Consider the following 24,686-nt stretch of genomic DNA (forward strand, 5'->3'; position numbering starts at 1 on the left):
GCATAAAGCAGACCCCCTTAACAAAGCCATTTATAGACTCTTACTCTCTGCGAGGGAGAGGGTTAACACCTTCTCTCTCCGGGAAGTGCAACATAATCTGTCTCGTTTGAATCAGAGATACTATATTTTCAGTAATAAAGCTGGTGGGCTGCTGGCCCGCAAACTGAGAGGCAGGCAAGCTAAAGCCCGCATTCATTATGTTTATACCTCTACAGGCTCCAAGGTCTCTGATCCGAACGAGATAGCCAACGCATTTGCAGAATATTATCAGAAGCTATATAATTTACATTATGACTCTGGTACCCCCCCAACCCCTAGAAGCAGACATCACATCCTTCCTGGATGGATTGGCTTTACCCAGGTTAGACTCGGGGACCTGCCTGGCCCTGGACTCCCCGTGGTCCCTTTCAGAACTTGAAAAAGCAATTGACGACCTACCCCGCGATAAGGCCCCTGGACCGGATGGATATCCGAATAATTTTTATAAAAGTTATAAAACAGACTTGTTATAAAACAGGCTTCTAATTCCAGTGGGTTTCCAAAAGAAATGTTGGAAGCACAGATAGTGGCGATTCTGAAGCCTGGGAAGCCCCCCTCTTTGGTTCAAAACTACCGCCCAATAGCGTTGTTGAACACAGACGTCAAACTTTATGCCAAACTAGTGGTGAACCGTCTATGTCCCCTCCTCCCTTCCCTTATAGCTGCAGACCAGGTTGGCTTTGTCCCGGGCAGGCAGGCCCCGGATAACACTCGTAGAGTTTTTAACGTGATTGAGCATTGTGATTTTCATAGGACTCCGCTGTTAGTGCTAACGTTAGATGCAGAAAAAGCATTTGACAGTTTGCACTGGGGGTACCTAAAATCTGTACTAGTGTCCTTCGGCTTTCAGGGTAGATTCTTAGACTCTATTCTAGCCCTCTACTCTGCCCCATCTGCAAGGGTCTTTTTCAATGGTAGTCTCTCCTCTGGGTTTGATATTGCTAACGGTACCAGACAGGGGTGCCCCTTGTCGCCCCTTATATTTGCTCTGGCAATTGAGCCCCTAGCTGAGACTATTAGAAGTGATAAAGCTGTGGAGGGACCTGTTATTGGGGGCATCGCCCATAAAATAAGCCTGTTTGCAGACGATATCCTTTTATGTCTGTTAAACCCTAAAGCTTCCCTACCCAGACTCCATACCATCTTGGACGATTATGCAAAAATATCATACTATACATTGAATACTTCTAAAACTGAAGCTCTCGCACTTAATGTTCCCCCGGCGACTTTAGCCTTACTTAAAGATAGATACAAATATGCATGGCAGATGCGCTCTATTCGGTATCTAGGTGTACACCTAGCCAGAGATGTTGACCTGGTTGAGTGTAATTTTATATCTCTGCTCATTTGAGAAGTTAATAAAAGAGTTGCTTCTCCACGAAATCTCATGGCTGGGGCGTATAGCTGCTGCTAAGATGGTGTTGCTCCCTAAATTGATGTATCTATTTCGTGCCATCCCACGTTCTATACCCAAATCTCTTAGTCTTAGAGCCACTCAGGTGTTTTCACGATATATTTGGAAGGGCGCTAAGTCCCGCATCGCTAAGCACATTTTAGTTCTGCTGAAACACTCCGGAGGTGTAGCTTATCCCGACATTGACAGATACCACTCTGCTTCCTTAGTCAGGCACGGGACTGGTTTTCCATTACATCTCCCAAACCCTGGGTCCTTATAGAAAGATCCTTTGTAGAAAAGTACAACCTTACTGACTTATTTTTACTCCCCAAGCTAGCTATCCCATCTTGGGAGGGCCCTGGAGTTGCAATCAGGACCACTCTGCGTGCCTGGTATACTGTAATTTCAGCAGACCCTGACGTGTCTCTACCGGCCCCCAGCCTTCCTATTAAAACTCTTGCCAACCTCATCCCAGATCTTCGACTAGACCCCTGGATGGAGAAAGGCATTACTTGTTTGATGGATATTTTTGGTACGGATTCCTTACTTCCCTTTTCCCAACTACAGTCTCAAGTTGGTATCCCTAAGGGAGATTTTTTAAAAATATCTACAAATACGCCATTGGTTATCCGCTTATATGATTAAATCATCTACTGTTCCATGTCTACCTGCTGTTATGCATTTTAGATTGACCTCCCCTAATTACAGAGGGGGTATATCTCGGTGCTACCAGCACATTGTTTTGTTGGGTAAGAAGGGTAAATTAACTTCTCAATCTAAATGGTAAAGAGATTTGTCTAGAGTCTTTCAGGACACTGAGTGGGATTCGATCTCGATATCCTGTTTTAAGATGTCAAAATGCCTCCAACACTGTGAAATGTTTTATAAGTTATGCCATAGGGCCTACTTCACCCCACAGCGGCTGCACCTTATCTGGCCTTCGACATCCTGTCTTGTTGGAGAAACTGTGGGTGCATGGGGACAATTCTACATATCTTCTGGGATTGCCCAGTTCTGCGGCCGCTGTGGATCGAAGTATTCACCCTCATAAATTACGTCCTTAGGATGTCTGTCCCTATTGATCCCGTAGTGGCTCTGTTCCACCACACCCAGATTCCTCTCTTAAGCTGCGACAGATACATCATGGGACATATCCTAATTTCCACCAAGGCGGCTATCGGACAACTGTGGAAATCCCACTCTATACCGAGTATACAAACTATTATTAATAACATTCACAAGCATTTTATATTTGAGACGGCTGGTTGTGGATACTCTTCCTCCTCCTCCTCAATTCATATAAAATGGTATAAATGGAGTGAGTACCGGGAGAGACAGGGTCAATCTATCATGAGTAGCGACCATGTTGATGTATCGGCTAATCAATCGCCTGAGCTAGGCGACTCATCTTAATTGTTTTCAATGTCAGTAGGAAATGCGTGATATTCCTTTGTGTCCCCTTGTCCTTGTTACACCCTTCTGTGTCCGTGCTGTCTTGTCTCGTTCTGTATGGTTTTCTTTCTCACCCTTTGTATACAGGCTTTGAGTTTGTAGGGTTTCACATATAGATATCGTCCTATAACTTTCAGTATTTTATTGTATCATTTTTGTATGTGTTTACCATGTAAGCTATCACTGTTGTATGTAATTTCATACCTCTATATGTTTTGTAATCAATAAACATTTAATATTTTTAAAAAAGAAATGTATAGTAAAACCACACTTCTGCTGTCAGTTTTTCCCGGACCTATGGGACCTGTCGCTGTGTAGCATTGCAGGACAACCACAGAGTCCGTACTGGCTGATGAGAGAGTGTGTGAGTTGGCCAAGTAAATGTATTGGCACTAGGTGTGTGTATAGTGGATGTTGGCATGCAATCTCACAATCTGGTCAATATTAGTAGAATATATTTGCCACAGACACTATGGCTAGAATTTTTTTGCAAGGATTTATAGAGGTGGATTCCTCTAGTTAGCAAACAATCAAATATAGCTTGGCAGAGTAAATCTAGCATGAGTATATTAACGCTAGGTATGTGCAAAGCGGATAGTTTGCAGGCAATCTCCCAATACATCAAATGTTTACTCCGGGAAAATTGCTTAGAATTTTTTCTGTGTCATACGTAGACAGACTCTAAGTATATAAGGCAGATATTGGTGTACAATTTCACAATCCGGCCAATATACATGGAAAATCTCAGCCCCAGATTCAGTGGCTGGGAAAATAAATTTAACTATCTTACACCTAGCATTAACAAACTTATGCCAGACTTACTCTGTTATACGGCATTTGACTATCTGTCAACTAGAGGAATCCCACCTCTGTAAACCTTTGCAAATATTTTCCAGGCAACTGTATCTGGGGCTGAGATCTTCCACATATATTGGCCGGATTGTGAAATTGCATACTCCCAATCTGCATATATGAGATTCGTTGTAGAAAGCCCTATATGTGAGAACATTTGCTTGTGTGTAGTTACAATGTTTTCATTGTACTGAACCCAGGCAGAGATACTGTTTCAATTACCTACTGAAATTGGCAAAAAGAGATGAAAATCTGTAACATGTTATTTTCTTTGTTAAATTGTATCAAATCTCTGTGAATCTACCTCCGCAAAACATCTTTCTAGCTGAGAGGGAGAGTACAATTTTGTACCTTACCCCTTAACATCAGCAAGAATTCTTGTAACACATCGTTTCATAAACTATAATTTTTGATTCTTTATCTATGTTTGTCAACCCACATATTTTAACTTGAATATAATAAAAGCTATTTTTTTAATTTATCAATTTACCATTTAAACTATAAGAGTTCCCCAACACAAGAGTCCTGTTTTTCTCCAAATCTCTTGTTAAAGACCTGTAATAACGTCATCAGGGCTTCTCCCATGTGTTTTCTCCCTTTTGCATGTCCATTTTTTTCGGTACTTGTTTCCTAGCACGGAACCCGTCCGACGCGATTTTAAGGCTATTTTTAGCCTTTTCCCCGACAATGGCCCTTAGACAAGCGAAATCTATTGATAATAGACCGGCCTGCGAATTTGCAGCCGTGCAATCATGTCTGAATTAGGCCGATAATTTTAGTTGAACATATATGTATAGGAATAAAATTATACACTGAATAGAAGTTTTGCCATCCGATGAAACCTTCCTTTTTAAATTACTAATAATATCGGAAGCTGCAGCACAGCGTTTGGCCACAGAAATCATTGTAGATTCATTTGCAGTTAAATTCTGCCATCTAGTGGATTAATTTACACCATTCAGCCTGTATTACATTTTTATTTGTAATAGTAATGTTATGTGTTCATATTACTTTGTGGTAATATTAAATCTTGCCACATTGGCAATGCATAATAAAATCTACAACATGATCTGAGCTGTATGGGTGTCATTACTTGTAATTGTACAGTACATATACTGCAATAGCTAATAATAATAATAATAATAATAATAAGTTTATTTATACAGTACTCTTTCTCCCACAGGGCTAACAAAAACAAGTATAATTCATTCACTTCAGGATTGTCAAATCAAACCACATGGCTCATTTTATGTGCCACAGGAAATATAACTACTGCAATGCCATATATGTATGTTCCATTGCTTACTATTTTTACTGAGGGAATGCTGAAAATTTGTATTACACTGCTAATGAGCTAAAAGCACAAAGTACTCTGTACACCACTAGTGGCTTCCCGTGTTACTTATGTAGACAAGGATGCTAATTACAGTGGAAAATAAAAAGGCAAGAGCCTGGAGACAAATATGACTGAGCCACGCCATGTCTCCCACCACACAACGTTATTCAAATTTACACTGTCACAAGACTGTGTGAAACTACAAATTTTAAGGCCTACAACCATAGATGTGTGCCTGGGGTGTGGTACATAAGCCGGCCTTATCCAATGTGATGCCCTAGGCGAGATTTTTGTTGGCGCACCCTAGCAGATGATACTATCACCAGGTATTCAACTGTGTTAACGTGGACCAGAACTGTGACTCTGGACGCCAGTAAAGCTGCCGCCCCTAGGCATAAGCTGCTGCCCTAGGCAATTGCATTGTATACCTATGCCTAGGGCAGGCTCTGGCTCTACACATATTAGATAGTCAGTCAATAGGTCAACCCCATATGGTCAACATATCAAAAGATCGAGAGTGAAAATGTTGACTGTGTCTAAGGTTGACATGAAAACAGTCAACACAAAATAGATGGACACATTTTTTAAAATCTTTTTTTTTTTTTTGCCAGAATGTGTCCAATATATAGTCTGTGTCCACAACTAGTGCAAATGTAGACCCTCGTTGGCTTTCTTCATTCAAACCACTTTGATCAAGGTGGCAATTACCACAGATACTAATTGTAGCTCACGTGGATGGTAAATGAAGCAAAACTTGATGATAATAATAATAATAATAAAAATAATAATAAATATTGTTGTCCATTTATGTGTCGATTGTTGTCATGTTCAACCGTTGTATCTGTAAACCCTACTTACTACAGTCGCTTCTTTCAAATCTCAGCCTTTGGTCTTGTCAACCATGTGGAGTTGGCCTAGGCACTGTCTTACTAGACACTGGGTGTTATTCTAGTCCATGTTTGGCGTCTGTGCATGCGCATTTATGTGCATGTGCAGATGCTTGTGCAAGCGGGCACAGCGAACAGCTAGTTCGCTATCATGTTCGCACCTAGCAGTGCGGGCGGGGGGCAGTGGCAATGGGCTGTGCCCATGGGAACACCCAGTGTTTCATGGGCGTTCCCATGAAAATGCTGGGCATTTCCATGCTAAGGCGCCCATGACTCACATGCAGGAGGCAGGCAGCTGACGTCATCGGAGGTGTCTTAGATTTGCGAGCACTTGCAAAATCATTCGATGGTTGTCAACCATCGAATGATTTTGTCCCCATTCGCATGCCTGCAGGGAATTGCGGTGTATGAGGAGGGGCGGGCAGCCATGAGGGCAGTGTTTGGTGGAATTTCGCAGCTTTGCGAGTGAATCAGAATAAGGTCTCTTGTCCATTTATACACGTGTCTCGCACCTTAGAAACAGTACATGGGTAAGGACACATCTGTAGAAGGCTTTAAAAAATATATACGCTTATAGCAGGGTTGATTGACCCTCTCCTTGAGGGAGAAAATGCTCTGTTCCTGGACGTCCCTGGTAATGTAGGATTGCCATCACCTGTGGTGAGTTAGGTAATTGATAAGTAAGGTGTGTGGCAATCATACAATGCCAGGGAAGTCCAGGAACAGGTAGGCTGAAGGTGCATACACACTGTACAATTTTTTTACCAACTTTTTTGACCAATTTCGTTCATTTCGGCCATTCTGAAAGAAATTGGTCAAAATATCTTTCAGTGCGTTGGCGACGAACAATGAATGATAATGCGCATACCCGCCAGTTGTTCATCAAGGTTGTTTGTCAACTGGGCATGCAGTTCAATTTGGATATCTTTCAAAAAGAGCCTATAAACTGTAGCTAGATCTTTTGTCTTTCATCTGTCGTCTAGATCTTTTGTCAACATCTTTCGTCCAGGACACTGGGTTCAAGGGAAATGTCTTTCAACTAAATTGGTCAAAAAAATTGTACAGTGTGTATGCACCTTTAGAGTTAACAAAAATGTTAGAAACTGTGTATCTATGGAATAAATGCATTTTGTTATATTGTACTAGGGTGACCACTATACTTTACCCTTCATTGAAAGGCAGAGCAGCTCCAAGTTACTGAGCAAATCATTTACAGATGACACAATGCATGCTGACATATTTAACTCTCTCTGTGCCACTTGCCAAGTCAGTGGCTTGCTTCAGTGAATCCTGTCAGCAACAATGTGTGCTACAGAAGAAATGGCCTCCTGTGGGGCCGAGGCAGAGTTAACTGTAAGTCAGCTTGCAAGGAATGAATGGCCTGATTCTGTGTAGGATGCATTAGCTGAGAGTTCAGCTGGCACAGTGCTCTCTGTAAGGAGATGCAATGCTTTAATAGTGGTGCGTAATCAACTTTGTCACAATCTGCAAGGGGGGCCCCTATGAGATGGGGGGCAGGGTAACATGCACCCTGGGCCCCCCTTAGTCTGACTTTGTCTTCACCTGTGCTACAAGCCTGATATGCAAAAAACAGATATAGGGTATGACCTTTCTTTGGCGCAATGCTGCCTCTAGTTCGTACTTATCCTCAGTTATCACCCAATAACCAAAAAAAATAGTAAACACAAATGGTGGATTTTCCAAACTTTTAAGGCGCAACCAGTCCAGATATTCTCCGACCGTCAAAAACTTTGTTCAGTCTTTCTTGTTTGATTAATCCGATGTTTCTCAGAAAAAAGGTAAAAAAACCATCAATTAGATGTGAGCTCAATAAAGGACAATTTTAGCTGTTAATGAAAGAGCAGGGGGATATACGTGAGCGTACCCTACTCACAGTGTAACTGGTGATGTAAATGCACGTAGCGGGTACTTGTCCTGCCGGTAAGCCCTCTGCAGTCTCTTTTCTTGACTCTCAGTATAGTGTGTACCGTGAGGAAATAAAGAATAAACAGCAGTGTGTGACTCTGTTTACTGACAATCAAATTTCAAGGGGTGTGTTTGGAGTGAAGCAGGAGGGTATAGATGAGCGTACCCTACTCACAGTGAAGATGGCAGTGTATGTACACGTAGCGGGTACTTGTCCTGCTGGTGAATCTTCTATGGCCTCCTCTTTGAATTTAAAACAAGGGTGGGGCACACATATAAAGGTTTCTTTGTACTTGAAAAAGTGTTGGTGCAATAAAGATAGTAGGCGTACCCCACTCACGGTTAGTATGAAGATTTCCAAACTCGTAGCGGTTTCTTTGCCTTTAAGTGTTTTTGTCAAATCTTTGTGATATTCAGGATTTTCTCCATCCAGGGTGTGTATATAAAAGTAAAAAAAGGGGACAATGTGTAGTCCTATAACAAGCTCCCCATATATCTGCTATAGTTTAACAATAGTGATTAATCTACCCTAAAGGAGTGTGATGATCTCAAAGTACTCTCGTACCGGGACTCACACTTAGTGATGTTCTTTACAAGTGCATAAGGGTATCTTTCTTTAAGGTGCTCACAGGTCCGTAAATCTCTATCCTTCCTCCATAAAAAATTGTTTTATTATCACTCTAAAAAATCCTCCATCCCCATGATGGTCGGATATCACAGTCCAAACAGTTCACAAGACCCACAATGGTCAGACATAAAATATAAAGCACATCCAAAATTGAAATTTTTTTTTAAAAGTTAAAAATGAGAAATCTGATACATACATCCACAGTTGGGCATAAAGAAGTGATGGCTGCTCACTCTCCACAATGGCTGTCGACGCGTTTCGGTGTAACCACCTTTCTCAAGACATGCCAGAGGAGAGTGAGGGGCCATTCCTTTATACCATGAGCAGCCAATAGTTTTCAAACAGGAAGTGATGTAATCGACTTTCCTGAAGTACTAACACAGATTAAAAACATGTATTTAAACATCTAATTCATATACATATATCTTTCACAAGCATATCTTCATACAAGAAGAGGATTATTCTATGCACAAAATGTTATAGTCCGTTTTTTCATTCCTAAGGAAACGACGGTTGCCATGACGACCGTTCGTATTCATCCGGTTTCCTGTTTTGTGCCAGCATCAGGGCACGTACATAATTCAAATGGAGTTTGCAGGTATTGGGGGTCCACTCTGGGAGTGGTGCGCTACGCTGCCCAGCTTGTAATATTGGCAGTTGCCGTCCGATCACCGTGTATATCGGTGTATTGAGAGGGGATGACGCTTTCCACCCGGCCCGTCGTCACTTCCGGTTGCTGGACCGCAACTACGGAAGTCCGGCATGGTTAGGTGTAGTATCGCGATCATTCCCTTCTTTCAGCTTCAGTGCAGAATACGGAAGTCCCCGTTTGTATACATTCCGTTGCCATGGCACCGCGCTGTTGGAAGAATACAAAGATCTGTTACAGCATGTATGTTGCTACTGTCAGCATAACAATTATACATTTCTATAGGCAATAATTACATAAGCTTTCCTATTTTTCAGCTCAGTCTCCGTAGGGTTTTAAAATCCCTTTCTTTTGTACAAAACGTATCGCGTGTCACTAGGGACCACACTTGCAAAGGACCCATATAAGTCAGATAGTAAAAATGAGAATTCAAAAATTCACATAAAGGGACTAGTCCCTCAAACAAATTGAGCCAAATAATGACAATCGGTATCTCTTCCTCATTTTGTTGCTTTTACATATCCCTATACACATCGATATATAGGTCTTCATATTATCCAAATGGGGAACCCACAGAGCACACGAAAAGTAGTAAGTAGATCGGGGTGGCTGGAGTGTTTCCCCCTCAGAGGAACCACTTCAGCTCAAAATCCCCATTTAGGCCCCCTGGTATGAGTGTATTACAATTGAATATGAGATTCATTTCAAGTTTTGCCAGTGGGGTAATGTTATCCGTTTGCCTAACATTTCCCTTGGCAATTCTTAGACCACAAAAGGACACTATTTCCTGTGTAGAACATTTATGAACATTCTTAAAGTGGGAGGACAGTGAGTGTGTCTCCATGCCGTTCCTGACATTTCTCAAATGTTCTCCCACTCTGGTCTTTAGCGGTCTAGTTGTTCTACCAATGTAGTGCTTCTTGCAACTACATTCGATGGTATACACCACATTTTTTGTACTGCAGGTTATAAAGTCCTTAATTATAATTTTGAACCCATTAATGGTATACTCGGACACTTTGCTATTGCCATTGCTTTTAATATTCTTGCAACCAATGCAACTGCCGCACCTAAAGAACCCTTTAGATGTAATTCTGGACATAGGGGGTTTAGATGAGAAGCTACTTTTTACCAGACTGTCACGTATGTTTGGTGCTTTTCGATAAATGTGTTTCGGACGGTCTGGTAAAAAAATTTTAAGGATGGGGTCATTCTGCAGAATCTTCCAGTGTTTTTTGAAGATTTTCTCTATAGTTTTATGCTCGTTCGTGTATGTAGTGATGAACGAGTAGGTGAAGTTATTGTTTTTATTATCATCCTTGTTTAACTGTCTCTCCCCCCTTTCTTCTGGTGCTGCTGGGATTATTTTCAAGTTATCTAGTTCTCTTTCCAATATTGATTCCTCATACCCACATGCTATGAACCTATTCTTCATCTCAATTGCCTGCTCGGAGAACACCTTGTCGTCCGAGCAGTTCCTCCTCAGTCGTTTGAACTGTCCCTTTGGGATGGAACTGAGCCAGTTCTTATGGTGGCAGCTGGAGGATGGGATGTAGGTCCCAGAGTCCGTGGGCTTACAGAAATTTTTATATTTAAGAGAACCTCCTTCTACATAGACAGTAATGTCTAAGAAGTTTATACTTTCTTCATCTATTTCGAAGGACAATTTGATGTTACATTTGTTATCATTTAGATATTTACAAAAGGAGTCCAGAGTCTCTCTACTGCCCTCCCAAATCAAAAAAATGTCGTCTATGTACCTCGCGTAGGACACCAGATTCGCCCCAAACGGTTTGTTTGCCCAGATGGTATTAAGCTCCCATGCCCCCATAAATAGGTTGGCATAGCTTGGGGCGAATCTGGTGCCCATCGCGGTCCCTGTACCCTGAATATAAAAATTGTCATTAATCAAGAAGAAATTATTTTGTAAAATAAATAATATGCCCTCCAATATAAAGTTTTGGAGGTCCTGTGGTTTTTCTGAGCGGGCTAAAAATTCCTTTGAGCTTTGTACACCTGTGTCATGTTGGATGATGGTGTACAAAGAGCCCACATCAGCTGTGACTAATAAGTAATCTTTTTTCCATGTGATGGAGTCAATTAGCTTCAGGAAGTCACCAGTATCCTTTAAGTGTGATTTGTTTAGGGATACTAAAGGTTGGAGGTGATAGTCTATAAACATGGACAGGTTGCTGGTGATAGAATCCACCCCGGAGATAATGGGTCTCCCGGGGGGATCTATCAGGCTCTTGTGAACCTTGGGGAGGATATATATGACGGGGGTGATGGGTTTTTCATTTAAAAGAAACTTAAATTCCCCCGGGAGATTACATTTTTGGTCAGTGCTGGTCTTAAAAGCTCTTCCAATTTTTGGAGGGTGTTCTGAGTGGGATCTCCCCTTAGCCTCTTGTAGGTGGTTCTATCCTCTAATTGCCTCATTATTTCAGCTTAATTAAGCTGAAATAATGAGGCAATTAGAGGATAGAACCACCTACAAGAGGCTAAGGGGAGATCCCACTCAGAACACCCTCCAAAAATTAGAAGAGCTTTTAAGACCAGCACTGACCAAAAATTTAATCTCCCCGGGGGAATTTAAGTTTCTTTTAAATGAAAAACCCATCACCCCCGTCATATATATCCTCCCCAAGGTTCACAAGAGCCTGATAGATCCCCCCGGGAGACCCATTATCTCCGGGGTGGATTCTATCACCAGCAACCTGTCCATGTTTATAGACTATCACCTCCAACCTTTAGTATCCCTAAACAAATCACACTTAAAGGATACTGGTGACTTCCTGAAGCTAATTGACTCCATCACATGGAAAAAAGATTACTTATTAGTCACAGCTGATGTGGGCTCTTTGTACACCATCATCCAACATGACACAGGTGTACAAAGCTCAAAGGAATTTTTAGCCCGCTCAGAAAAACCACAGGACCTCCAAAACTTTATATTGGAGGGCATATTATTTATTTTACAAAATAATTTCTTCTTGTTTAATGACAATTTTTATATTCAGCGTACAGGGACCGCGATGGGCACCAGATTCGCCCCAAGCTATGCCAACCTATTTATGGGGGCATGGGAGCTTAATACCATCTGGGCAAACAAACCGTTTGGGGCGAATCTGGTGTCCTACGCGAGGTACATAGACGACATTTTTTTGATTTGGGAGGGCAGTAGAGAGACTCTGGACTCCTTTTGTAAATATCTAAATGATAACAAATGTAACATCAAATTGTCCTTCGAAATAGATGAAGAAAGTATAAACTTCTTAGACATTACTGTCTATGTAGAAGGAGGTTCTCTTAAATATAAAAATTTCTGTAAGCCCACGGACTCTGGGACCTACATCCCATCCTCCAGCTGCCACCATAAGAACTGGCTCAGTTCCATCCCAAAGGGACAGTTCAAACGACTGAGGAGGAACTGCTCGGACGACAAGGTGTTCTCCGAGCAGGCAATTGAGATGAAGAATAGGTTCATAGCATGTGGGTATGAGGAATCAATATTGGAAAGAGAACTAGATAACTTGAAAATAATCCCAGCAGCACCAGAAGAAAGGGGGGAGAGACAGTTAAACAAGGATGATAATAAAAACAATAACTTCACCTACTCGTTCATCACTACATACACGAACAAGCATAAAACTATAGAGAAAATCTTCAAAAAACACTGGAAGATTCTGCAGAATGACCCCATCCTTAAAAATTTTTTACCAGACCGTCCGAAACACATTTATCGAAAAGCACCAAACATACGTGACAGTCTGGTAAAAAGTAGCTTCTCATCTAAACCCCCCATGTCCAGAATTACATCTAAAGGGTTCTTTAGGTGCGGCAGTTGCATTGGTTGCAAGAATATTAAAAGCAATGGCAATAGCAAAGTGTCCGAGTATACCATTAATGGGTTCAAAATGATAATTAAGGACTTTATAACCTGCAGTACAAAAAATGTGGTGTATACCATCGAATGTAGTTGCAAGAAGCACTACATTGGTAGAACAACTAGACCGCTAAAGACCAGAGTGGGAGAACATTTGAGAAATGTCAGGAACGGCATGGAGACACACTCACTCAGTGGCGGAACTCCCGGAGGCAATGGAGTCATCTGCCGCCGGGCGCCAGCCTTAAAGGGGGCACTGGCTCCATTGCCTTCCGATGTTCCGCTCATTAGGCCTGTGAAGTGGTTGGCCCGGCGATAGTACTGGGCAGCAGACGGCAGTGGCCGTCCGAGACCCCCTCCCCCCTGCCTCTCCTCCGGTAGTACTGTCCAGCAGCAGAAGCACAAGCACTATCTTATATGCGGTGCGCTGCGGAGGTCAGAAGGAGGAAGTGGGGCTGCGATGGGCGCCAGCAGCAGCACTCTGCGCCAGGAGGAATCAGGACATGTCAGAAGGAGGAAGAGGGGCTGTGGAGGAAGTGTGGCTGCGGACAGGGGTGTCGGAATGGGTGTTGTAACTGCTGCAGCCTGTCATACTGTATGACACTGCAGGCAGCAGCAGCGCTGGCAGCACTATCTCCTGTGAGTGTGTAAGGAGGCTCCCCATTCAGTTCCCTCTCCTCCGCGCTGCCTAGCATATTACAGACAGGCAGATATTACAGACAGGCACTAGGCAGCGTCTCCGTTCCGTGGTCCCTCCTCCTCCCTCCCATCAGTGTAAACAGAATGCCACCTGACCTCTCCGGCTCCTGAACAGGAAGTCACATGGTCAGGTGTGCAATGGAGGAGCCCAGCAGACTCACTCAGAGCAACAGCCACAGCACAGGAGCACACCACAGACTCGATCAACAGGGGCTCAGGCAAGTCGTACTGAAGATGGAGAGGGGGGCAGTAATGTTTGCTGGGCGGGGTGTGTGTGTGTCATTAATGTTTTGCTGGAGGTGGCAGCAGGGGGGGGGGGGGTGTCAGTAATGTTTGATGGGAGGGGGAGTTTTAGTAAATGATGTTTGGTGGGGGGTTGTCATTAATGTTTGATGGGAGGGGGGTTGTCAGTAGATGTTTGCTGAGAGGGGGTTGTCATTAATGTTTTGCTAGGGGTGTCAGTAATTTTTGCTGGGAGGGGGGGTGTCAGTAATGTTTACTGGTTGTCTGTGTTTTGCTGTGTGTGTGTTTAAATATGGGTCACTAGCGTTGTGTAATGTAAACATGGGACACTACATGCTGTGTAATATTAATATGGGTCACTATGTGCTGTATAATGTGACTATGGGTCACTATGCTCTGCATAATGCGAGTATGGGTAACTACGCACTGTGTAATGTGACTTTGGGCCACTACGGGCTATGCCATGTGATTGGGACACTATGTGCTGTGTCATGTGACTATGGGTCACTATGCTCTGCATAATGCGAGTATGGGTAACTACGCACTGTGTAATGTGACTTTGGGTCACTACGGGCTATGCCATGTGATTGGGACACTATGTGCTGTGTCATGTGACTGTGGGACACTATGTGCTGTGTAATGCGAGTATGGGTAACTACGCACTGCGTAATGTGACTTTGGGTCACTACGGGCTATGCCATGTGTTTGGGACACTATGTGCTGTGTCATGTGACTGTGGGATACTATGCTCTGCATAATGCGAGTATGGGTAACTACGCACTGCGTAATGTGAATATAGGTCAATACACGCTTTGTGATATGACTGGGCCACTACGTGCTATGTAATGTGAATATTGGGCAGTATGGATGGTGTAATGGTTAGCATTACTGCCGCACAGCGCTGAGGTCATGGGTTCATTTCCCACCATGGCCCTAACTGCGTGGAGTTTGTATATTCTCCCTGTACATGTGTGGGTTTCCACCGGGTACTCCGGTTTTCTCCCACAGTCCAAAAATATACTGGTAGGTTAATTGGCTCCCAACAAAATGAACCCTAGAATGTCTGTGTGTGCGTGTACATGTGGTAGGGAATATAGATTGTAAGATCCGCTGGGGCAGGAACTGATGTGACTGTTCAAATATTCTCTGTAAAGTGCTGCGGAATATGTGTGCGCTAATTAATAATCAATTAAATATGGGTCACAGCGTGTAGTAACCCATAATTATATTACACAGCATGTAGTGGCCTTTATTTACATTAAACAGCACATAGGGACCCATATTCATATTACCCATATTCATATTTCATGCTCCTGGAATTCCTGTCTCCAGGATAATGGTGCCCACACCTCTATTGCGCATGCATGAATCACCAGAAAGTTGCCACAGCGGACATTTTCCCGGTGATCTTGACCGCTGTGATGCTGCACCGAGGGAGAGGTGAGTAGAATGAAATAGGTACACAGTGTAAAGTTTGTGGGGCCTACCCCCACCAGGCAGAATGGTGCTTTGAGCGTGGCCAGTGGAGAGATTATGGGACTGGACTTCGAGTATTTGGCGCCAAGCAAGCAGGTAACTGCTGCCCCATGCCCCATGAAAGCCCACCTTACGAATCTGTTTGCAAGGGCCGTGAATGAATCTGTACAGCTACACATCCATTCGCATTTGGCCATCTAGAGGAAAAATCATTTGATTTTTCACTCTCCTTCGGATGATTTTTTTCCTCTGGTCCCTGGTCATCGCAGCCGCCATGTAGCCCAGGACTTACTCAGCGGCTGCGAGCAAAATAGCCGCTTCTGGTCGGGCACCAACGCCATTCGCCCACCGCTAGCATTCAGAAAGAAACTCTCCTGAATTTTCCTGGACACTCCCAGCATTTTGTTGGGCACTCCCTTCATTTTTGTGGGTACATCAATGAAATGTCTGGGATCCACCCTCAAACACCCAATCCCTATCACGCTGCGAGCAGCTTGCAAATAGAAATATTTGCCTATGATGTTCGCAGCCGGGCCAATGCGCATGTGAATTCGGACCTGGTCGAATGGGCCCTATGTGTCTGCACTGACTGTGTCTCAGTACTTAGTGAGTTATATTTCCAATACGGTATCTGTTCAGCAGACAAAACCTATGCTCCAGGGGGATAGAAGGTGTAGGTAATGGGCAGGAGCAGGGCTCAACGTGCTGCAGACTTTGGCCACTGAGCTGGAGGCAGTGAAGAGCAGTGAAAAGGAATCTAAAAAGATCCCTTTACCGCACTAGTTGTAATGTAAATGTTGTGTATTGTAGCATTTAAGGAGATGCAGTATAGTGATATAGTGTAGCCTAAATAGGGAATGTAGCGGTAGAGGGTAGTTATGTCGTGCAGAGTATTGGGGGATGTAATGTAGTGATGTAGTTCAGGGTATTGGGGGATGTAGCGTAGGGATTTAGGGCTTTATTCTGGTTCACTCCTTCTGGCAAATTCCTTCTTAGATGGACAAAAACATGTGCACTGCAGGTGGGGCAGATGTTACTTGTGCAGAGAGAATTAGCTTTGGGTGGGGTTTTACTTCAAAGTGAGATCTATATTGCAGTGTAAAAATAAAACAGACAGTATTTACCCTGCATAGAAACAAAATAACTCGCACAAATCTAACTCTGCACAAGTAACATCGGCCCCACCTGCAGTGCAAATGGTTTTGTCCATCTAAGAAGGAATTTTCCAGGAGGAGTGAACTAGAATAAGGCCCTTAGTGCAGGGTATAGAGGGATGTAATGTAGTAATGTAGTGCAGTGCAGTGTATAAGGGGAATGTAGTACAGTATGTAATGTAATACAGCATATAATGGGGGGGTGTAGTGCAGTGAGGCTGTATATTGGGGAACGTACTGCTGTGGAGAGAGCATGTTAGTGAGACATTTGGGGAGCATGTGGGGAAATGCTGGGCACTCATTGCAATAACGTACTAACAGTCTTGTTTTCTTTAGTGGGGGTGGTGGGAACGCCGGTTGGTGAGGGTCCAAAGCATATGTTTGCACCTGAGCCTACTACTCGCTAGTTCCACCGCTGACTGACACATCAGGAGCTGCGGTACCTCCATGAGACATTGGGCAGACTAGCCCTGAACAACAAGCTCACCCCTCTCCCTCATGAGCACACCCATCTCTCCCCCACTGTCTCTCTCCCACCTCCCACTCTCCCCTCTCATCTCATTCACCCCCCACTCTCATCCCCTTGCTCCCCCTCCCATCTCTTTCACTCCCCCTCTCTATCTTACACACTCTCCCTATCTACGTTCCCTCTCACTCTTCCACTCTTTCTGTGTCTCTCACCCACTATCCCTTCCCCCCCCCCCAATCTCTTTCCCCGTCACTCACCCTCCTCTTCCTCTCTCACACACTCTCTCCCTCTCTCTCTTCCCTTTGTCACTCTTCCCATCTCTCTTTCCCCTCCCCTACTATCCCCACCCCCTCTCTTTCTCTTGCTACCTCTCTCTCACCCCTGCTCACTTACTCACCCCTCTCATGCACACCCCTCTCACTCTCTACATTCTCTCAGTCTTCCCTCTCTCTCCCCCCTATTTTCATGTCTCTTACTTACTCACCCCCTCTCTTTGTCTCTCACTCACTCTCCCTGTCCCCTCACTCCCCGTCCATCACTCTTGCCATCTTTATCCCCCTGTCTCTTCCATTGTCACCCCCCTTTATCTCACTCTCCCATCGCACTCTGTGCTTCACTGACTTACTCCCCTACCTACCTCCCACCCACCAACTCTCTCTCCCGTCCCTCTGTCCACCTTCCCTAGCTACATCTGTCTCTCCCAATCACCCCCTGCGTCACCATCTACCTATCCCCTGTGGCACTATCTCCCCGTTTTTCTCTCTCTCCTGTCACTCGGACTTTCCAAGAAATCACCCTTTGCCTCTCTCCATCACCTGTTCACTGTTACCCACTGCCTCTCCTCGTCAATTCCCTTTGAGGCTATGCTCTTGTTTTGAGGCATGTCAACTGTTTTGGGAACATGCACAAATAACCTCCCCCGCTTCCATGTTATGGTGCCCCCTGTCATTTTGTTCCCAGTGCTGCTGGATTCGGCTCCGCCTACTGTTATGCTTGCTCCACTAATTAATGATTTTCTGCCGCCCACATGAGGCCACTTCCAGAAATTTTCCAGGGCCACTTTCAGTCCCCAATCCGCCCCTGCATGGTGTATATATTATATATATAATATGTGTATATATGTATGTGTATGTGTGTGTATATATATATATATATATATATATATATATATATATATATATACACACACACACAGAGTATGTATGTATGTATGTATATGTGTATATATATATATATATATATATATAAAATGTGGGTGTGTATGTATATATATGTGTATGTGTGTGTGTGTGTGTGTGTATATATATATATATATATATATATATATACACGCAGTACATAGTGGCGTAACTACTGGAGCCAACGGAAGCATTGGCCACCAGGTGTTAGCCCTTAGGGGCATAATAGAGGGAGTGGACACTTGGCCACAGAAGATGCATTGCTGAATTAGGAGACACATTAGTGACCGGCTCCTGGGACACTTCTGTAACCACTGCAGCAGCGGCAGAAGTTACACAATCCATCTATAAGCTCTATTTAACTTCTGTAGTGAGCGGTAGTGCACCTGCTGCTGCTGCAGTTGTCCCGGAAGAGTTCCAGAAGCCAGTCACTTGTGAGTCTACTAATAACTGCAGCTTTGCTTGTCCTGTCTCTGCCGGGTATCCACTTGTGCTGCGCCCGGCTCTCAGTGCCAATGCTGGATCCCCGCCAGGCATCTATGTGTGGTATACATTATGCCTAGCTCTTCTTCTTCTGCCGCTGTGGGATCTCAGCTGGGCAACCACATGGGGTGTCTTGGCATTTCTCCCTGCCAAGGCTGGATCCCCGCCACACACCACACACACCACCACTTGAACCCTGCGCCCATTAAAGTAAGTACTGTAGCCTTTCAATTACGTGCTGTCATTGTCACCGTCCATGTCCATGCTGTCTCTCTCCCCCGTCCGCACCCCTGCTGTCACTCTCCCCATCCATGTCCCAGTTGTCACTCTCCAGGCTTACATCCCTGCTGTCACTCTTTCTGTCCATGTCCCTCCTTTCAATTTCCCTGTCCCTCTTCCTGTCCCTCTTCCTGTCCCTCAGTCAGTATTACACACACACATGCTATATGTAGTATCTGGGAGCCACCAGGGCTGTCTGCATTATCTGGGGGTCACCAATGCTCAGTGTGTGTGTGTGTGTGGGGGGGGGGCACTACCACCTATGTCGCCTCCGGGCACCTGGAATGAACTTACGCCACTGCACTCACTGTCCTCCCACTTTAAGAATGTTCATAAATGTTCTACACAGGAAATAGTGTCCTTTTGTGGTCTAAGAATTGCCAAGGGAAATGTTAGGCAAACGGATAACATTACCCCACTGGCAAAACTTGAAATGAATCTCATATTCAATTGTAATACACTCATACCAGGGGGCCTAAACGGGGATTTTGAGCTGAAGTGGTTCCTCTGAGGGGGAAACACTCCAGCCACCCCGATCTACTTACTACTTTTCGTGTGCTCTGTGGGTTCCCCATTTGGATAATATGAAGACCTATATATCGATTGTGTATAGGGATATGTAAAAGCAACAAAATGAGGAAGAGATACCAATTGTCATTATTTGGCTCAATTTGTTTGAGGGACTAGTCCCTTTATGTGAATTTTTGAATTCTCATTTTTACTATCTGACTTATATGGGTCCTTTGCAAGTGTGGTCCCTAGTGACACGCGATACGTTTTGTACAAAAGAAAGGGATTTTAAAACCCTACGGAGACTGAGCTGAAAAATAGGAAAGCTTATGTAATTATTGCCTATAGAAATGTATAACTCCATTTGAATTATGTACGTGCCCTGATGCTGGCACAAAACAGGAAACCGGATGTTTACGAACGGTCGTCATGGCAACCGTCGTTTCCTTAGGAATGAAAAAACGGACTATAACATTTTGTGCATAGAATAATCCTCTTCTTGTATGAAGATATGCTTGTGAAAGATATATGTATATGAATTAGATGTTTAAATACATGTTTTTAATCTGTGTTAGTACTTCAGGAAAGTCGATTACATCACTTCCTGTTTGAAAACTATTGGCTGCTCATGGTATAAAGGAATGGCCCCTCACTCTCCTCTGGCATGTCTTGAGAAAGGTGGTTACACCGAAACGCGTCGACAGCCATTGTGGAGAGTGAGCAGCCATCACTTCTTTATGCCCAACTGTGGATGTATGTATCAGATTTCTCATTTTTAACTTTTTAAAAAAAATTTCAATTTTGGATGTGCTTTATATTTTATGTCTGACCATTGTGGGTCTTGTGAACTGTTTGGACTGTGATATCCGACCATCATGGGGATGGAGGATTTTTTAGAGTGATAATAAAACAATTTTTTATGGAGGAAGAAAAAGTCTATTTTTACATTGTTGGAAAAATTCCATATTGCGGGAGAAATCTCTGAGACACATTTTCTTTTCACTCTGTACATGCCGGCTATACATCTGGAAGAATAATTCCTAAACAGATGACCAGTAGATACAGAGCCAAAGAAACCGTTATAGGATTTCAGAGACTTGCCTAACTGTAAGTCTGGGTACGCCATCGTTATTATTCAGATCATCTCATCACTACGGGGTATTATACGTTTCTTTCACCTGGTGAAGGATAGAGATTTACGGACCTGTGAGCACCTTAAAGAAAGATACCCTTATGCACTTGTAAAGAACATCACTCAGTGTGAGTCCCGGTACGAGAGTACTTTGAGATCATCACACTCCTTTAGGGTAGATTAATCGGTACATGTGAGTTATCCGGGCGTCCGATTTGAAAATCGGGTCGGATCGGGCACATCGCATCGCATCGCATGCGACCATCGGATGCGATGCGATGCGATGCGATGCGATGACCCGATTTTTCCATAGGAATCAATGTTAAAATGGACTGAGTCCATTTTAACATGGAATTCAATGGGAAAAAGGGGTCCTTTTCATACCCCTACTATCCAAGTGGGCATGGAGTTGGATATAAACCTGTGGCGAGCGTAGCGAGCCACCGAGCCCGAAGCGTGGCGAGCGTAGCGAGCCCCGCGAGGGGACACGGAATACCGTCCCCTCGCGGGGCTCGCTTCGCTCGCCACGCTTCGGGCTCGGTGGCTCGCTACGCTCGCCACAGGTTTATATCCAACTCCATGCCCACTTGGATAGTAGGGGTATGAAAAGGACCCCTTTTTCCATAGGAATCATTTTAACATTGATTCCTATGGAAAAATCGGGTCATCGCATCCGATATCGCATGCGATGCGATGCGATGCGATGCGATATCGCATCGCATCGCATCTGATTGTATGCCTTAACTTAAGGCATACAATCAAAAAATCGGACGCCCGGATAACTCACAAGTACCGATTAATCACTATTGTTAAACTATAGCAGATATATGGGGAGCTTGTTATAGGACTACACATAGGGCCTCATTTTGGTTCACTCTTTCTGACAAAATCCTTCTTAGATGGACAAAACCATGTGCACTGCAGGGGGGCAGATGTAAAATGTGCAGAGAGAATTATATTTGGGTGAGTTATTTTGTTTCTGTGAAGGGAAAATACTGGCTGCTTTATTTTTACACTGCAATATAGATCTCACTTTGAAGTAAAACCCCACCCAAATCTAATTATATCTGCACAAGTTACATCTGCCCCACCTGCAGTGCACATGGCTTTGCCCATCTAAGAAGGATTTTGTCAGAAAGAGTGAACTAAAATAAGGCCCATTGTCCCCTTTTTTTACTTTTATATACACACCCTGGATGGAGAAAATCCTGAATATCACAAAGATTTGACAAAAACACTTAAAGGCAAAGAAACCGCTACGAGTTTGGAAATCTTCATACTAACCGTGAGTGGGGTACGCCTACTATCTTTATTGCACCAACACTTTTTCAAGTACAAAGAAACCTTTATATGTGTGCCCCACCCTTGTTTAAAATTCAAAGAGGAGGCCATAGAAGATTCACCAGCAGGACAAGTACCCGCTACGTGTACATACACTGCCATCTTCACTGTGAGTAGGGTACGCTCATCTATACCCTCCTGCTTCACTCCAAACACACCCCTTGAAATTTGATTGTCAGTAAACAGAGTCACACACTGCTGTTTATTCTTTATTTCCTCACGGTACACACTATACTGAGAGTCAAGAAAAGAGACTGCAGAGGGCTTACCGGCAGGACAAGTACCCGCTACGTGCATTTACATCACCAGTTACACTGTGAGTAGGGTACACTCACGTATATCCCCCTGCTCTTTCATTAACAGCTAAAATTGTCCTTTATTGAGCTCACATCTAATTGATGGTTTTTTTACCTTTTTTCTGAGAAACATCAGATGAATCAAACAAGAAAGACTGAACAAAGTTTTTGACGGTCGGAGAATATCTGGACTGGTTGCGCCTTAAAAGTTTGGAAAATCCACCATTTGTGTGTGCTACAAGCCTGACAATTCCATGCACTCAGAGTGGTACCTACACAGATACACCTATTTTCATGCAAAGAAAGATTCTTTAGCCAATACATACACAATTTCATGACAGCATGACAAAAATAGTTTACGTTTTTTTTGTGTTTCCTTTTGTATGTTTAAAAATTAGTCAGCATCACGGTGGTCAGGATGTCCGTGTTCACTATACTGACATCAACATCCTACAGAACACCGTACGGTTCAGAATGCCGAAACCGGAATTCTGGCAGCTCGCATTCCGGTTAATGAATATGCGGGGTGGCGTATTGGGGGTTTAGGATTAGTCACTTATGGGGAATTTAGGGTTAGGCTGCAGGGAAGCGGGGAGAGATCTGGGCACTAAGAAGGGGTCTTATGGTTAGTCTGTGGGGTGGGTGGCTAGGTTTAGGCAGAGGAAAGGTGGAGTCAGATTTAGGCATTAGCTGGGAGTGTTAGGATCAGGCTACGGGGCAGGGGTGGTAAAATTAGGCTGCAACAAGGGAGGGTTAGGGGTGGGGATAGTATTCTTACCTGACCCTTGTCGGGTTTCCGGCCTCGGTATTCTGGCTGCCACCATCCCCACCACCGGTCATCTATATGTATCCCATATCTACTGTATGTAGAATCACTGGAAAAGCATACCCACGTGAGCTTGCTTTACTGGGCACACTTATGTCCAGGTGGATCCCTCTGATTCCACTGTGCTCAGCAGAGATTACTTTTTCCAATTGCCAGTCATAGTCCCCGTGGTTAGCAAATAAATGTTGGAAAAAAACATACAACCCCCACCCAATAAAAAAATGTGTGTTGGTTATTTGTGTGTCAACCATTGTCACGTCGATCACTTTTGTACCGGTCGACCTTAAGCTATGTCTATCTTTTAACTTTAACTGCTCTTTTGACCCTCTCAACCTAATGCTTTTTCGCCCATATGGGGTAGACCTATTGACTATCCACCTATACATTGAAACCCACAAATACTGAGCTATAGAGTATACTCACTACTAAAATTTGCAGGATCCACCCACTTGCTAGTATAGCTCATTAGAGTAAAAGCTGTTCTATAGCGCACAATTTAATGGAATGTAATCCAGTTGGGTAATTTACAAGCAATCTACAATGTTTGAAAATTGTACCCGCCCAACAAACAATGATTCAGATTTGACATAAAGCCCTCACCAATTTCTCTGCCACCTACATATCTGACCTTATATCTCTTTACACTCCCTCCCACTCTCTTCACTCCACAAATGCACCCCACATCTCCTGTCACGAGTAACTTCCTTTCATTCCTGCTACCAAGACTTTGGCCATTGTGCACTGCATCACTCAAATTCTCTTCTCCTGCCTATCAGACTCTCCACCTTACTACAAGACTTTTAACGGGCTCTCAAGACCCGCTTCTTCATTAAATCTAACCATCTCTCATACTAACCTTCTGTTTATGCTGACTTCTACTGCTTCTGTGTAACTCCTGTCTGTCTCTGACATCAGAGATCCACCCAAAAACACCTTGGCACACCTGCACCCCTAAATGCTGGCTTCCTATCAATCAAACTGCAACTGCATTATCACTGTTAGGTATACGGATATTTATTTGCAATATGCGTATCCACATTATGCGCAGACCGATAATCGGTCAGACTGCAAATTCTATAACTAGTGATCCATGTTGAATTATGCCCAAGGTCCAATGTCAGTCTGCTCTACAGAAAGCTAATTATGTGTTAAATGGTTTTAAAGCAGTGTGCGTAGATTTGTTCTTCTAAATGACATTGTAATATCACAACTGGTAGGTATTTTATATGAAACCAGACAGGACTCTATGTATGGTAGGATACGTCACTGAGTAATACATAAATTGAATATGTAATTGTAATAACTTAGGAAGGAGCAAAGCAATTCACATTTCAGAATTTTTAAACAACCTTGTGAAATAGAACGCTGGAAGTTAGCTGAATATAATGAGTACATGTGAAACCAATTTTCATGAGAAATGACTACTCCTTTCTGCCAGACTTTGAAATGAGAGATTAAGAAAATAATTTACGGAAATAGAAATATACCAATGTTATTATATAAATTTATCATGGTCAATATGCGTTTTTAAGACGGCAGCTAGGTATTA

General features: G+C 43.5%; 1 protein-coding gene across 4 annotated transcripts in view; it reads left to right on the plus strand.

Moving 5' to 3' along the window:
• LOC146060609 (pinopsin-like) overlaps positions 1-24,686 on the plus strand; it is a 251,475-nt gene that overhangs the window by 193,754 nt on the left and 33,035 nt on the right. The gene's annotated exons all lie outside the window — the stretch shown is intronic.

This window comes from Crinia signifera, chromosome 2 (genome assembly GCF_055691185.1).
Source record: "Crinia signifera chromosome 2, ASM5569118v1, whole genome shotgun sequence".
Classification (NCBI taxonomy): domain Eukaryota; kingdom Metazoa; phylum Chordata; class Amphibia; order Anura; family Myobatrachidae; genus Crinia; species Crinia signifera.